Here is a 15,500-nt window from a genome sequence, read left to right as displayed (position 1 = left end):
GCGGACGCTTGTAACCCCCTACTGCAAGCGCACCCGACCTGGGCGCAGGGCAACACGAAGGCCGCGGGTTTCCCCTTTACGCCTGTCTCCCTTTTTTGCCCCCTTCGTGCTCCGTCTCGCGCCGACCCATCTGGGCTGGGGCACGCGACGATAATTTACTCGTCGGTCCAGGGACCCCCCGGGGTCGAAACACCGACAGTTGGCGCGCCAGGTAGGGGCCTGCTGCGTGTTGACGAACAGCTTCCCGGCAAGCTCCAGATGGGTAGTCTCCAGCAACCTTTCTGTCCCGGGACAGTGCTCCATTTTGAGAATCTTGAGTTCATGTCCCTCGACGGCAGCTACGACATGATACTCCTTCCTCCGTCGCGCGACAGCGACAATGGCGGCCGACAACCCGCCCGCCGGCGGCGGAATCAACGACGTCTTCCCCACGTGGCGGAAGAACAACATTCGGGTTTGTCCCGTCGCCTCCCCCGCCGACGGAGGAGGAGGAGGGGCAACCAAGGCCAAGCAGGAGGCGGCACCTCGTCGGCTGTCGAGCGAGTCGACGGCGCCGGCGCCCCAACGGGGGACACGTCGGGCATCGACCTCGCGTCTGAGACAAAGACGAGCACTGTTTCCCCGCAACACGCCAACTCCAAGCGGACGGACGACGCCAGCACGCTTGCAAGAGACTTGTTGGGCGTCACCCTCGTACCTGAGACGACGGTGCAGTCTGCCCCTGACGCGACTTCGTCACCGCCCGTCGACCAAGAGGTACCGACCGATTCCCATCTCGTGCCTTTTGGATTCAGCCTCGACCCACCAAGCGACTTCGCTTCGGTGGAAGCCTTCATAGAGGCATGTCCAAACCCTCTGGGGTACGATATGCGGTCACCCTGGGACCGGCTGACGGCCGTCTCGACCTACGGACCCTCGGGTTCCGAGGAAGAAGACGAGCCCGACTTTTGTTGGGATTTCTCCGGACTCGGTAACCCCAGTGCCATGCGGGACTTCATGACCGCATGCGACTACTGTCTTTCCGATTGTTCCGACGGTAGCCGCAGCTTCGGCGACGAGGACTGTGGCCCAAGTCATGAATGTTTTCACGTCGATCTAGGGGGTCCCGGTGAAGGCAACCATCTTGGTATACCGGAAAACGGTGATCCCCCTAGGCTAACAATCTTCGCCTCGCGTTGACATCCTTTGGGAGCTAGCTGTGGTCCCAGTCCCTGCGGGGGGTCAGGACGCACAGCTCGAGCAAATCCGCGAGATGCAGGCCAGGCTCGACGAGGGAACAGGAACACTTAAGCCGTTCCGGCGGAACATCGGGCAGGAATGGGCAGACCAAGCTCCGGCCGGAGAAGTGTGTCATCTACCCCAGGGCATCCAGCACCGCATTGCCGACGACGTCAGGGCAAGGCCGCCACCGGCTTCCAGTGGGGTCGGCCAGAACCTAGCTGCAGCAGTGATACTACTCCGCGCGATGCCGGAACCATCGACCACCGAAGGGCGGCGTATCCAGGGAGAGCTCAAGAATCTCCTGGAGGATGCCGCGGTCCGACGGGCCGAAAGCTCTGCCTCCCGAAGGCAGGGATACCCCTCGGAGCATCGCGCCGCGACTTCCCGATTCATGCGGAAAGCCTCGGTCCACACTGGGCGCACGCGCAACACAGCGCCTGCGGCCCCGGGTCGCCTCGGCAACGAGCACCACCACCGCAACCGTCGAACCCACCTCGACGAGAGGGTGCGCCGAGGCTACCACCCCAGGCGTGGGGGACGCTATGACAGCGGGGAGGATCGGAGTCCCTCGCCCGAACCACCCGGTCCGCAGGCTTTCAGCCGGGTCATACGACGGGCGTCGTTCCCGACCCGGTTCCGAACCCCGACTACTATCACAAAGTACTCGGGGGAAACGAGGCCAGAACTGTGGCTCGCGGACTACCGGCTCGCTTGCCAGCTGGGTGGAACGGACGATGACAACCTCATCATCCGCAACCTCCCCCTGTTCCTCTCCGACACCGCTCGAGCCTGGCTGGAGCATCTGCCTCTGGGGCAGATCTCCAACTGGGAAGACCTGGTCCAAGCTTTCGTCGGCAACTTCCAGGGCACATACGTGCGCCCTGGAAACTCCTGGGATCTCCGAAGCTGCCGCCAGCAGCTGGGAGAGTCTCTCCGGGACTACATCCGGCGATTCTCGAAGCAGCGCACCGAGCTGCCCAACGTCACCGACTTGGATGTCATCGGCGCGTTCCTCGCCGGCACCACCTTCCGCGACCTGGTGAGCAAGCTAGGTCGCAAGACCCCCACCAGGGCGAGCGAGCTGATGGACATCGCCACCAAGTTCGCCTCTGGCCAAGAGGCGGTTGAGGCCATCTTCCGGAAGGACAAGCAGCCCCAGGGCCGCCAGCCGGAAGATGTCCCCGAGGCGTCAACTCAGCGCGGCACCAAGAAGAAAGGCAAGAAGAAGTCGCGAGCGAAACGCGACGCCGCCGACGCGGACCTTGTCACCGCCGCTGAGTACAAGAACCCTCGGAAACCTCCCGGAGGTGCCAATCTCTTCGACAAGATGCTCAAGGAGCCGTGCCCCTATCATCAGGGGCCCGTCAAGCACACCCTCGAGGAGTGCGTCATGCTTTGGCGCCACTTTCACAAGGCCGGGCCACCTGCGGAAGGTGGCAGGGCCCACAACGACGACAAGAGGGAGGATCACAAGGCAGAGGAGTTCCCCGAGGTCCATGACTGCTTCATGATCTACGATAGGCCAGTGGCGAATGCCTCGGCTCGGCACCGCAAGCAAGAGCGTCGGGAGGTCTGCTCGGTAAAGGTGGCGGTGCCAGTCTACCTGGACCGGTCCGACAAGCCCATCACCTTCGACCAGGGCGACCACCCCGATCGTGTGCCGAGCCCGGGGAAATATCCGCTCGTTGTCGACCCCGTCATCGGCAACGTCAGGATCACCAAGGTCCTCATGGACGGAGGCAGCAGCCTCAACATCATCTACGTCGAGACCCTCGGGCTCCTGCGGATCGATCTATCCTTGGTCCGGGCGGGCGCGACGCCTTTTCACAGGATCATCCCCGGGAAACGCGTCCAGCCCCTTGGACAACTCGATCTGCCCGTCTGCTTCGGGACTCCCTCCAACTTCCGAAGGGAAACCCTCACGTTCGAGGTGGTCGGGTTCCGAGGAACCTACCACGTAGTGCTAGGGAGGCCATGCTACGCCAAGTTCATGGCTGTCCCCAACTACACCTACCTTAAGCTCAAGATGTCGGGCCCCAACGGGGTCATCACCGTTGGCCCCACGTACCGACACGCGTACGAATGCGACGTGGAGTGCGTGCAGTACGCCGAGGCCCTCGCCGAATCCGAGGCCCTCATCGCCGACCTGGAGAGTCTCTCCAAGGAGGCGCCAGACGTGAAGCGCCATGCCGGCATTTTCGAGCCAGCAGAGACGGTCAAATCCGTCCCTCTCGACCCCAGCAACGACGCCTCCAAGCAGATCCGGATCGGCTCCGAGCTCGACCCCAAATAGGAAGCAGTGCTCGTCGACTTTCTCCGCGCAAACGCCGAAGTCTTCGTGTGGAGTCCCTCGGACATGCTCGGCATACCGAGGGAAGTCGCCGAGCACTCGCTGGACATCCGAGCTGGAGCCCGACCCGTGAAGCAGGCTCTGCGCTGATTCGACGAAGAAAAGCACAGAGCCATAGGCGAGGAGATCCACAAGCTGATGGCTGCAGGGTTCATCAAAGAGGTATTCCATCCCGAATGGCTTGCCAACCCTGTGCTTGTGAGAAAGAAAGGAGGGAAATGGCGGATGTGTGTAGACTACACTGGTCTAAACAAAGCATGTCCGAAGGTTCCCTATCCTCTGCCTCACATCGATCAAATCGTGGATTCCACTACTGGGTGTGAAACCCTGTCTTTCCTCGATGCCTACTCAGGGTATCACCAAATCAGGATGAAAGAGTCCGACCAGCTCGTGACTTCTTTCATCACACCTTTTGGCATGTACTGCTACGTTACTATGCCATTTGGTTTGAGGAATGCGGGTGCGACGTACCAAAGGTGCATGAACCACGTGTTCGGCGAACACATTGGTTGAACGGTCGAGGCTTACGTCGATGACATCGTAGTCAAGACGAAGAAAGCCTCCGACCTCCTTTCCGACCTTGAAACGACATTCTGGTGTCTCAAGGCGAAAGGTGTAAAACTCAACCCCGAGAAGTGTGTCTTCGGAGTCCCCTGAGGCATGCTCTTGGGGTTCATCGTCTCCGAACGGGGCATCGAGGCCAACCCAAAGAAAATTGCGGCCATCACCAACGTGGGCCCCATCAAGGACTTGAAAGGCGTGCAGAGGGTCATGGGATGCCTTGCGGCTCTGAGCCACTTCATCTCGCGCCTCGGCGAAAGAGGCCTACCCCTGTACCGCCTCTTAAGAAAGGCCGAGTGCTTCACTTGGACCCCCGAGGCCGAGGAAGCCTTCGGGAACCTGAAAGCGCTCCTCACGAATGCGCCCATCTTGGTGCCCCCCGCTGCCGGAGAAGCCCTCTTGATTTACGTTGCCGCTACCAGTCAGGTGGTCAGCACCGCGATCGTGGTTGAGAGACGAGAAGAGGGGCATGCATTGCCCGTCCAGAGGCCGGTCTACTTCATCAGTGAGGTACTGTCCGAGACCAAGATCCCCTACCCACAAATTCAGAAGCTGCTATACGCGGTGATCCTGACGCGGCGGAAGTTGCGACACTACTTCGAGTCTCATCCGGTGACTGTGGTGTCGTCCTTCCCCCTGGGGGAGATCATCCAGTGCCGAGAGGCCTTGGGTAGGATTGCAAAGTGGGCGGTGGAAATCATGGGCGAGACAATCTCGTTCGCCCCTCGGAAGGTCATCAAGTCCCAAGTCTTGGCAAACTTTGTGGCTGAATGGGTCGACACCCAGCTTCCAGCAGCTCCGATCCAACCGGAACTCTGGACCATGTTTTTCGACGGGTCGCTGATGAAAACAGGGGCAGGCGCGGGCCTGCTCTTCATCTCGCCCCTCGGGAAGCACCTCCGCTACGAGCTGCGCCTCCATTTCTCGGCGTCCAACAACGTGGCTGAGTACGAGGCTCTAGTCAACGAGTTGCGCCTCGCCATCGAGCTAGGGTCCGACGCCTCGACGCTCGCGGCGACTCGCAGCTTGTCATTGACCAAGTCATGAAGAACTCCCACTGCCGCGACCCAAAGATGGAAGCCTACTGCGACGAGGTTCGGCGCCTGGAGGACAAGTTCTACGGGCTCAAGCTCAACCACATCGCCCGATGATACAACGAGACTGCGGACGAGCTGGCTAAGATAGCCTCGGGGCGGACAACGGTTCCCCCGGACGTCTTCTCCCGAGACCTACATCAACCCTCAGTCAAGACCGACGACACGCCCGAGCCCGAGAAGGCCTCGGCCCAGCCCGAGGCACCCTCGGCCCCCCGAGGGTGAGGCACTGCGCGTCGAGGAAGAGCGGAGCGGGGTCACGCCTAATCGAAACTGGCAGACCCCGTACCTGCAATATCTCCACCGAGGAGAGCTGCCCCTCGACCGAGCCGAAGCTCGGCGACTGGCGCGGCACGCCAAGTCGTTCGTCTTGCTGGGGGACGGGAAGGAGCTCTACCACCGCAGCTCCTCAGGCATCCTCCAGCGATGCATATCCATCGCCGAAGGCCAGGAGCTCTTACAAGAAATACACTCGGGGGCTTGCGGTCATCACGCAGCGCCTCGAGCCCTTATTGGAAACGCCTTCCGACAAGGTTTCTACTGGCCGACCGCGGTGGCCGACGCCACTAGAATTGTCCGCACCTGCCAAGGGTGTCAATTCTACGCAAGGCAGACCCACCTGCCCGCTCAAGCTCTGCAGACAATACCCATCACCTGGTCGTTTGTTGTGTGGGGTCTGGACCTCGTCGGTCCCTTGCAGAAGGCACCCGGGGGGCTACACGCACCTGCTGGTCGCCATCGACAAATTCTCCAAGTGGATCGAGGTCCGACCCCTAAACAACATCAGGTCTGAACAGGCGGTGGCGTTCTTCACCAACATTATCCATCGCTTTGGGGTCCCGAACTCCATCATCACCGACAACGGCACCCAGTTCACCGGCAGAAAGTTCCTGGACTTCTGCGAGGATCACCACATCCGAGTGGACTGGGCCGCCGTGGCTCATCCCATGACGAATGGGCAAGTAGGGCGTGCCAACGGCATGATTCTGCAAGGACTCAAGCCACGGATCTACAACGACTTCAACAAGTTCGGCAAGCGATGGATGAAGGAGCTCCCCTCGGTGGTCTGGAGTCTGAGGAAGACGCCGAGCCGAGCCATGGGCTTCACACCATTCTTTCTAGTCTATGGGGCCGAGGCCATCTTGCCCACAGACTTAGAATACGGTTCCCCGAGGGCGAGGGCCTACGATGACCAAAGCAATCGAACAAACCGAGAATACTCATTGGATCAGCTGGAAGAGGCTCGGGACATGGCCTTACTGCACTCGGTGCGGTATCAGCAGTCCCGGCGACGCTACCACGCCCGAGGGGTTCGGTCCTGAGACCTCCAGGTGGGCGACTTGGTGCTTCAGCTGCGATAAGACGCCCGAGGGCGGCACAAGCTCACGACTCCCTGGGAAGGGTCGTTCGTCATCGCCAAGGTTCTGAAGCCCGGGACATACAAGCTGGCCAACAGTCAAGGCGAGGTCTACGGCAACGCTTGGAACATCCGACAGCTACGTCGCTTCTACCCTTAAGATGCTTTCAAGTCGTTCGTACACCTCGTTCACATACAAAGTCTAACCATCAAGGAAGGGTCAGCCTTGCCTCGGCAAAGCCCGACCCTCCCTCGAGGGCTAGAAGGGGGGAACCCCCTCCGCGTCAAAATTTTCCTCGGAAAAGATCTTTTCTGCCAGAACGTCTTTCGTGCTTTTCGACTACTTCGAAAGTGGGATCCTGAAAACGACGGAGTACACGTAAGCAGCCAAGGCTGACCGAGCCGAGGGACTCCTACGCCTCCGGGATACGGATACCTCACTCATCACCTTCTGCGATAAGTAACTCACGCTCGGATAAGCGATTCTGCGGACCGAACAAGTCTTAACGCTCGAAAACTCTTCTGCCGAAACGATTCTTCGTGCCTTCTCGACTATATCGATAGCAGAATCCTACGGACGAGTAAGAGTGCACGTAAGCGGCAAGGCCGACCGAGCCGAGGGACTCCTACGCCTCCGGGATACGGATACCTCACTCATCACCTTCCATGAAAAGTAACTCTCGCTCAGACAAACAATTCTGTTACCGACAAATAAGTCCAGATACTCGAAACAAGAGGAAAAGAAACGCAACTTTACAACGCGACGACAGTATGTTTGGGCTTTGGCGGCCGCAGAAAACATACACACACTACAAGATGGACCGATCCTGCAGGCTCAGACGTCGATGGAGGGGGAGCAGCAACACCCTCGGCGTCAACTCCACCTTCGGCGAAGTTCGACCGAGCCTCGGACGGCAACACGGTCGGAGGATCTCCGCTCCGAAGGACGACATCGGCACCGCGCCTGGGCCATCGCCGCCATGGTCTTCTTCAGGAATCCGGCCCGAGCAGACGCCTTGGCCGGTCGCCCCGAAGCCTCAGCCAGCTGTCCTCCGAGGACATCGGCCCGGCTCATGGCCTCGGCAACTCAACTCCGGTGCTGGTCCCACTAGTGGACGGCCCGGCCAGGCTCCGGCCAACGAAGTCTTCTTTTCGAGCCAACTCTGCCTCTGTCCATACTGACACCGCTGCCTCCGGCTCCGGCTCATCAAAGAGCGACCGAGGGTTCCTTTAGCTAAGCAAGAGAAGCCTCGGGTGGCAAGGTCGACCGAGCCGAGGGACTCCTACGCCTCTGGGATACAGATACCTCACTCGTCACCTTCGCACGAGGCAACTCACACTTGGTTAAGCGGTTCAGTTAGCCGACAGGCGAGTCCTAGTGCTCGAAATGAGGAAAAAACACGGCTCCATGCCAAAAACACATACATGTTCAGGCCCCGACAGCCATAATGAACAAGACACCGGCACTCAAGGTGCCATTACAAACGGAACTCCGGTTCCGTCCCCGCGGGTATGAACAACCTCCACACCGGGGAGCCTACGGGGCGACAAGCTCCAGGTGACTCGCCAGCGACCTCTGCAGCAGCAGCCATGGTCCCAGGACGGATGCAGCCACCGGAAGGCTCTCGTTCGCGTCCCCACTCAAGGGACGCGAACCAGACATTAAAGCCAAAGAGCCGGAGGTCGGTCCGTAGGCGGCGCTGACGGCCTCGACGGAGGAGAAGCTTTCTCCAGCTGCCACCACGTCAGCACCGACGGCGGCATCCGCCTGTCCACCAACGCCGCACCAGTGAGCGCGGGCCGCTCCAAAGCGCACCGGCAGGTCCTCGCTCCCGTCCTCGCCACGAAAGCGAGGACAGAGGACTGAATGTTGCATCCTAGCTGGGCAGCAACAGTTCGCCTTCCCCGGCATGGCTGGAGGACGCCTCCTCCGCAGAGCTGGAGGATGGTTTCCACCACCAGAAGCTGGAAGAAGAGGTGGCCAGCCGACCCGTGCGGGAGGTAGAGCCCCGGCTCACCTCGCTCTCCGCCCCAGCAAGGATGATGAAGATCCTTGAAGCTGAGGGCGGGACCAAGATCGCAGCCTGGCTCGCTTCTCCCCACCATCGAACTGGTGGTCACCGTCTTGGGTGACCACCGGCGAGGGGATGCAGTCGGGCTGTCTGATGAAAATCCTTGAAGCCGAACGATGGCTGAAAGGTACCAACTTCCGCGAAGTTGTGTTCCTCCAACGACGACAAGGCGGAAGAACTGCGAGCGCCCCCCATCCGGGGGCTCGGAAGGTGGAAGGACGCAATGCATGAAGGGAGCGCGGAGACATGGTTGCCTTCCAAGGGGGTCACCCTCCTTTTAAAGGCAACTCTCCCCACTTGCGTCCTCAGCCGTCACGGACTGAGTCTTCTCCAACACGCTCCAAGGTCTTCCCCCTATGACACGGGGGCTGGGTCCCACGTGTCATGCAAGCTGGCCCAGGACAGAAGGAGCCAAAACCGCCGCGCGCGGTGCACGCAACTGCCCAGCGGTTACGAGCATTCCTCCACTTTCGCCCAGACCAGCGGGTGAAAGGGGGGACCGCCATGCAGGCGGCATGCAATCACACCAAGGGGGCGCACCCTTTCAATTTCGACGCGTCCAGCATGGAGGCCCAGGCCCACACGTCATGTAACCGGCGCGCCGGTTACTACGTGCAAGAAAACTGCACCGCCACTTGCGCCAGTACCACGCCTCCTCGACTGCGGAACCAGTGCCGCGACTCGAGGCGACCCTGCGCATGGCCCAACAGTGCCAACCGAGCACATCGGTCACGGGTCAGTCAGCCGCGGGAGAAGGCACGACGGTCGATACGGCCAGAAATGGGCCGGCAGTAATGGCGGTGGCAGGCGGGCGGAAGTAGCGGTCAAGTCGTCAGCAAGCTCACGTCCCCTCCTGGGACAGCGAGAGAACCCTCTCCCACGGCGTGAAGACGACGCGCCCGTGTCCCGTTCCTCGAACGGCTCGCGCGCGCGCAACGGCCGCCCCGAACCACTCATCATGTTGCATTAACTCTGTGGTAGGACAAGCGGCACCTTTGGCAGGCGAAGCAGGCGACGCTTCGCTTCCGCCATAATGACCGCGTCAAAAAGGTGCGCCACGTCGTTCGATTTCGTATCCTTTTCCTCTTCCTCTTTCTCTCTCTTACAACAGGGACCGGGAAAGGGGATACCCCAAAAGGGATCCTTCTCCGCGAAGGAAGCGGGCCCCGAGCCCCCCTACTGATCAGAGGTTTGAAGGCTGGCCCCTCGGAAGGGTTCAACAGCCGCCTCAGAGCACTCGGGCTCCGCGCCCATTACTGGTCAGAGGTTCGAAGGCTGGCCCCTCGGAAGGGTTCAAACGGCCGCCTCAGGCCACTCGGGCTCCGCGCCCACTACTGATCAGGGGTTCGTAGGCTGGCCCCCGAAGGGTTCGACAGCCGCCTCAGACGCAGAGCGAGGGATGACCTTGGGTACGTTCGATACATAACCAAGGCTCGAGCTACGCTCCCGAGGTACCCTAGGAGGAACGATCTTGTAACGGAATCCCATCAGAGGGAGGCATCGAGCCCTCGGACCCCGTCAAAAGGGGACCGGGTCTGGCAAATCACTCGCAGGTACTTTTGGAGCGCGCCTCCGGGCCACTAGCCGACCCCTAACGAATGGGGCACGGGCGTCCACTCGGATTACCCGTTAGCAACTCACTAGAGACACCATGTTCGGCGCCCTCCGAGGGCAACATGGCGCTTTCCCCCCCTCCTTGCGGAAAGGTGACGCAGGGGCGTATGTAAAAATCCGAATCTGTCCTTGACCGTCCTCTCGCTCTGTGCGGAGGCTCGGGGGCTGCTCTCGCAAACCCGGCTCCGGCCAAACCGTTGACAGCGTCAACATACCAGCCCGAGAACTTGGGACTCGACTGTGCACCCGGGCTACGGCCAGTTCGCATGAGGGAACAACCAGACCGGCCGAAGCATTACGAAAACGCGCTAAGACCTCGAAGGAGTCAAACCACTCCTCCGAGGCCTTGGGGGCTACACCCGGCGGGTGCGCTCGCGCGCACCCGCTGGAACGAAATGCAACCGAGAAAGGTCGGTCCCCTTGCAAAAACGTGCGACAAAAGCCTCCAAGCGAGTATTAACACTCCCTTCGAGGCTCGGGGGCTACTATCGGGGACCATAATTAGGGGTACCCCCAAGACTCCTAAATCTCAGCTGGTAACCCCCATCAGCACAAAGCTGCAAAGGCCTGATGGGTGCGATTAAGGTCAAGGCTCAGTCCACCCAAGGGACACGATCTCGCCTCGCCCGAGCCCAGCCTCGGACAAAGGCAGCCGACCCCAGAGGATTCACGTCTCGCCCGAGGCCCCCTCAAGCAACGGACGCACCTTCGGCTCGCCCGAGGCCTAGTCTTCGCCGAGAAGCAACCTTGGCCAGATCGCCACACCACTCGACCGTATCGCGCAAGCATTTAATGCAAGGATGGCCTGACACCTTATCCTGACGCGCGCCCCAGCAGTCGACAGAGCCGAAGTGACTGCAGTCACTTCGCCGCTCCACTGACCGGCCTGACAAGAGGACAACGCCGCCTGCGTCGCTCCGACTGCTGCGCCACTTGACAAAGTGAGGCTGACAGCAGCCAAGTCCGGCTTCGGGCGCCATAGGAAGCTCCGCCTCGCCCGACCCCAGGGCTCGGACTCGGCCTCGGCTCCGGAAGACGACGAACTCTGCTTCGCTCGACCCCAGGGCTCGGACTCAGCCTCGGCTCCGGAAGACGACGAACTCCACCTCGCCCGACCCCAGGGCTCGTACTCAGCCTCGGCTCCGGAAGACGACGAACTCTGCCTCGCCCAAACCCAGGGCTCGGACTCAGCCTTGGCCTCGGACGACGGTCTTCACCTCGCCCGACCCGGGGCTCGGACTCGACCTCGACCTCGAAAGACAGACTCAACCTCGACCTTGGAGGAGCCTCCGCCTCGCCCGACCCAGGGCTCGGACCGACCACGTCACAGGGGGACCATCATTACTCTTCCCCTAGCTAGCTCAGGCTACGGGGGACAAGACCGGCGTCCCATCTGGCTCGCCCCGGTAAACAAATAATGATGGCGCCCCGCGTGCTCCATGACGACGGCGGCTCTCAGCCCCTTACGGAAGCAAGGAGACGTCAGCAAGGACTCGACATCCCCGACAGCTGTCCTTCCGCAAGGCTCTAGCGCTCCTCCGACGGTCACGACATCACATGAACAGGGTGCCAAAACCTCTTCGGCTGCCACGACGGCATGTACTTAGGGCGCTAGCTCCTCTCTGCTAGACACGTTAGCACAATGCTACACCCCCCATTGTACACCTGGACCCCCTCCTTACGCCTATAAAAGGAAGGTCCATGGCTCTCTTACGGGAAGGTTGGCCGCACGGGAGAACGGGACGACGCGCGTAAGCCTCTCGCCCCCTCCCACGCGGACGCTTTAACCCCCTACTGCAAGCACACCCGACCTGGGCGCAGGGCAACACGAAGGCCGCGGGTTTCCCCTTTACGCCTATCTCCCTTTTTTGCCCCCCTTCATGCTCCGTCTCGCGCCGACTCATCTGGGCTGGGGCACGCGGCGACAATTTACTCGTCGGTCCAGGGACCCCCCGGGGTCGAAACGCCGACAAATATAAATAGAGTCGATTCCAATAATCTCACATGTGGATCCATCTCCAATTACAACCTCACCAGCATGAGACTGAACATAATCAAAAAACCAATCTCTATGCGAACAAATATGAAAAGTGCAAGCAAAATCGAGAACCCAAGAAGAGCACTTTTCAACAGAGGCAACAAACATGGCTTCTCCACTATCCAAAATTTCAACAAAACTAGCTTCAGCAGAAGCCTTATCCAATTTTTTCTCTCTCTCCTCTTTATTTCTCACTTTGGGGCACTGAGAAATATGATGAGTATTTTTCTGCAATAACGACAATAAAGGTTGGATTTATGATCTCTAGATCCCCGAACAATTAAACCTTCACCTTTGGGTTCAGAACGAGAATCAATATCAAATTTTTCCTTGGACAACAAATTTGACGTAACATTCTCAAAGGGCAGTGAAGTATGATTACTATAATGCATAATTTTCCTTAAAAATGCTTAAAAGAAGAGGGCAATGAGACTACCAACAAAATTGTCTTATATTCATCATCTATCTTCACATCAAGACTCTCAAGGTCCACAATAATTGAATTAAATTTATTAAGATGTGACTGCATAGATGTATCTTCTAACATGCGAATAATGTAAATACGCTCTTGAGACGTAGCTTATTTGCAAGACTCTTGGTCATATACAGCTCCTCCAATTTCTTCCACAATGTCGTTGCGAATTTTTCATGCATTATTTCACGCAGAACATTAAAATATAAACCGAGCTGTATGGCGGACAAAACTCTCTCATCAATATCTTGCCACTTATCATCAGTCATGTCAGCAGGTCGCGTCTACAACGCCTTTTGGACAACTTTCATCTGAATCTGCCAAATAGCAAAACTAATTTTGCCATCGAACTTCGGAATATCAAATTTAGTCGACATAATGCGACAATGTGGATAAAAACAATGTGTCTAAACCTAGCTCTGATACCACTTGTTAGGGAAATAAAATAGAAACAAAGATTTAACGTGAAAAAATCTCCTCCAATATAGAGGAGCAAACAACCACGAGAAAACAGATCCACTATCAACCGTAGAGTGTAAGTTAAAGAAACAGACTATATTTATAAACGTGTAGAAAAGCATATTTCAAGACATATTCTAGGAATTAGAAGAATATTACAACACAAGTGCGTGTAATCTAATAGATATAAACATCCTAGCATCAAGAATTGTCGGGTACCATAATTAGGGGTACCCCCAACACTCCTAATCACGGCTGGTAAACACCCTCAAACCGACTGATGGGTGTCGTTCAAGTCAAGGCTTCGACTACCCAAGGGACGCAACCTCGCCCGAGCCCAGCCTCGGGCAGGAGCAGTAGTCACAGACGAGTTCACGCCTCGCCCGAGGGCCTCCTCAGGCAGCGGGCGCCCCCTCGGCTCTCCCGAAGCCCGGCTCGGGCAGGCTTCGTTGTGAAGCAGCCTTGGCCAAACCGCCTCACCAACAGACCACGTCGCAGGCGCATTCAATGCGAGGGTCGCCTAACACCGTATCCTGACACACGCGCCTCAGTCGGCAGGGCTGAAGTGACCGCAGTCACTTCACCCCCTTTACTGACCGACCTGACAGGAAAGCAGCACCGCTCGCTCCGCTCCGACTGCTGTGCCAACCACTCAAGCGAAGCTGACAAAAAGTCACTATCAACCACCGAGTCCAGCCTCGAGCGCAATAGGAAACTCTGCCTCGCCCGATCTCAGGCCCTGGCCTCGAGCAGAGATCTCCGCCTCGCCCGACCCCTGGACTCGGCCTCGGGAGGAATCGCGCCCTCGCCCGACCCTGGCCTCGGCCTCAAGAGAAGTCTCCGCCTCGCTCGACCTTGGGCTCGGACCGACCGCGCCACATGGGATACATCATTATCCTATTCCTAGCTAGCTCAGGCTACAAGGAACAAGACCGGCGTCCCATCTAGCTTACCCCGGCAACGGGTAATGATGGTGCCCCGCGTGCGACCATGACGCCGGTGGTTCTTAGCCCCTTACGGCAGCAAGGAAACATCAGCAGGGTCCTTGCCGCACTGCCAGCTGTGCTCCTACAGGGCTCAGGCGCTTCTCCGACGGCCACGCTATCACGCATACAGGGCTCAAGCTCTCCCCCGACAGCCACGTTGGCATGTACACAGGGCTTAGGCACTTCTCTGCCAGACATGTTAGCGCATTGCTACATCCCCATTGTACATCTGGACCCTCTCCTTGCATCTATAAAAGGGAGGTCCAGGACCTTCCTGCGGGAGGTCGGAAGGGTCGGAGGGTTCGGGCAGAGGGGACGACGGGCTGACGAACCGGCTCCCATTCTCCCTCTCGCGACGCTTGTAACCCCTACTACGAGCGGCACCCCCGGTGCGAGATAATACAAGTCCCCCCTTTTTTGTGTTCCTTCTCGTGCCAACCCATCTGGGCTGGGACACGCAGCGACGACAAATTTACTAGTCGTTCGGAGGACCCAACCCGGGCCTGAAATGCCGACAGTTGGCGCGCCAGGTAGGGGCCTGCTGCGTGCTAATGAACTCCTTCCCGTTGAGTTCCAGATGGGGAGTCTTCAGCAACCTCTTCAGCCCGGGACGGTGCTCCGCTTTGGGAATCTCGAGTTCATGTCCCTCAATGGCAGCTATGACATGGTACTCCTTCCCGCACAGCACGACAACAATGACGGTCGCCAACTCGCCTGGCGGCGGCGAACTCGACGGCGTCTTCCCCCCCCCCCCCCCGTGGCGGAAGAGGAGCATCTGCGCTTGCCCCACCACCCTCCTCGCTGTAGAAGGAGGAGACGGGGCAACCATGGCCAGGCAGGAGGCAGCACCTCGTCGGCTGTCGCGCCAGAGCGAGTCGACGACACCGGCGCCCCAGCGCGGGACATATCGGGCGTTGTCCTCGCGCCCGGGACAACGACGGGTGTCGCTTCCCCGCCATACGCCAACGACAAGCGGGCTGACGACGCCAGCACCCTCGCGAAGGACTTGTTGGGCGTCACCCTCGTACCTGAGATGACGGTGCGCTCCGACGCGACTTCGCCACCGCCCATCGACCAAGAGGTACCATCTGTTTTCCACCCTGTGCCCTTTCGATTCAGTTTCGATCCGCCAAACGACCCCGCTTCGGTGAGCGCTTTCAGTAGGGCATATCCTGATCTCGGGACCGACTGGCGGCCGTCTCAACCTATGGGCCCCCGGGTTCCGGGGAAGAGGACGGTCCTGACTCCGGTTGGGACTTCTCCGGGCTCCATGATC

The sequence above is a fragment of the Zea mays genome, chromosome 3 (assembly GCF_902167145.1).
Source record: "Zea mays cultivar B73 chromosome 3, Zm-B73-REFERENCE-NAM-5.0, whole genome shotgun sequence".
Taxonomy (NCBI): domain Eukaryota; kingdom Viridiplantae; phylum Streptophyta; class Magnoliopsida; order Poales; family Poaceae; genus Zea; species Zea mays.
This window is presented reverse-complemented; position numbering follows the sequence as displayed.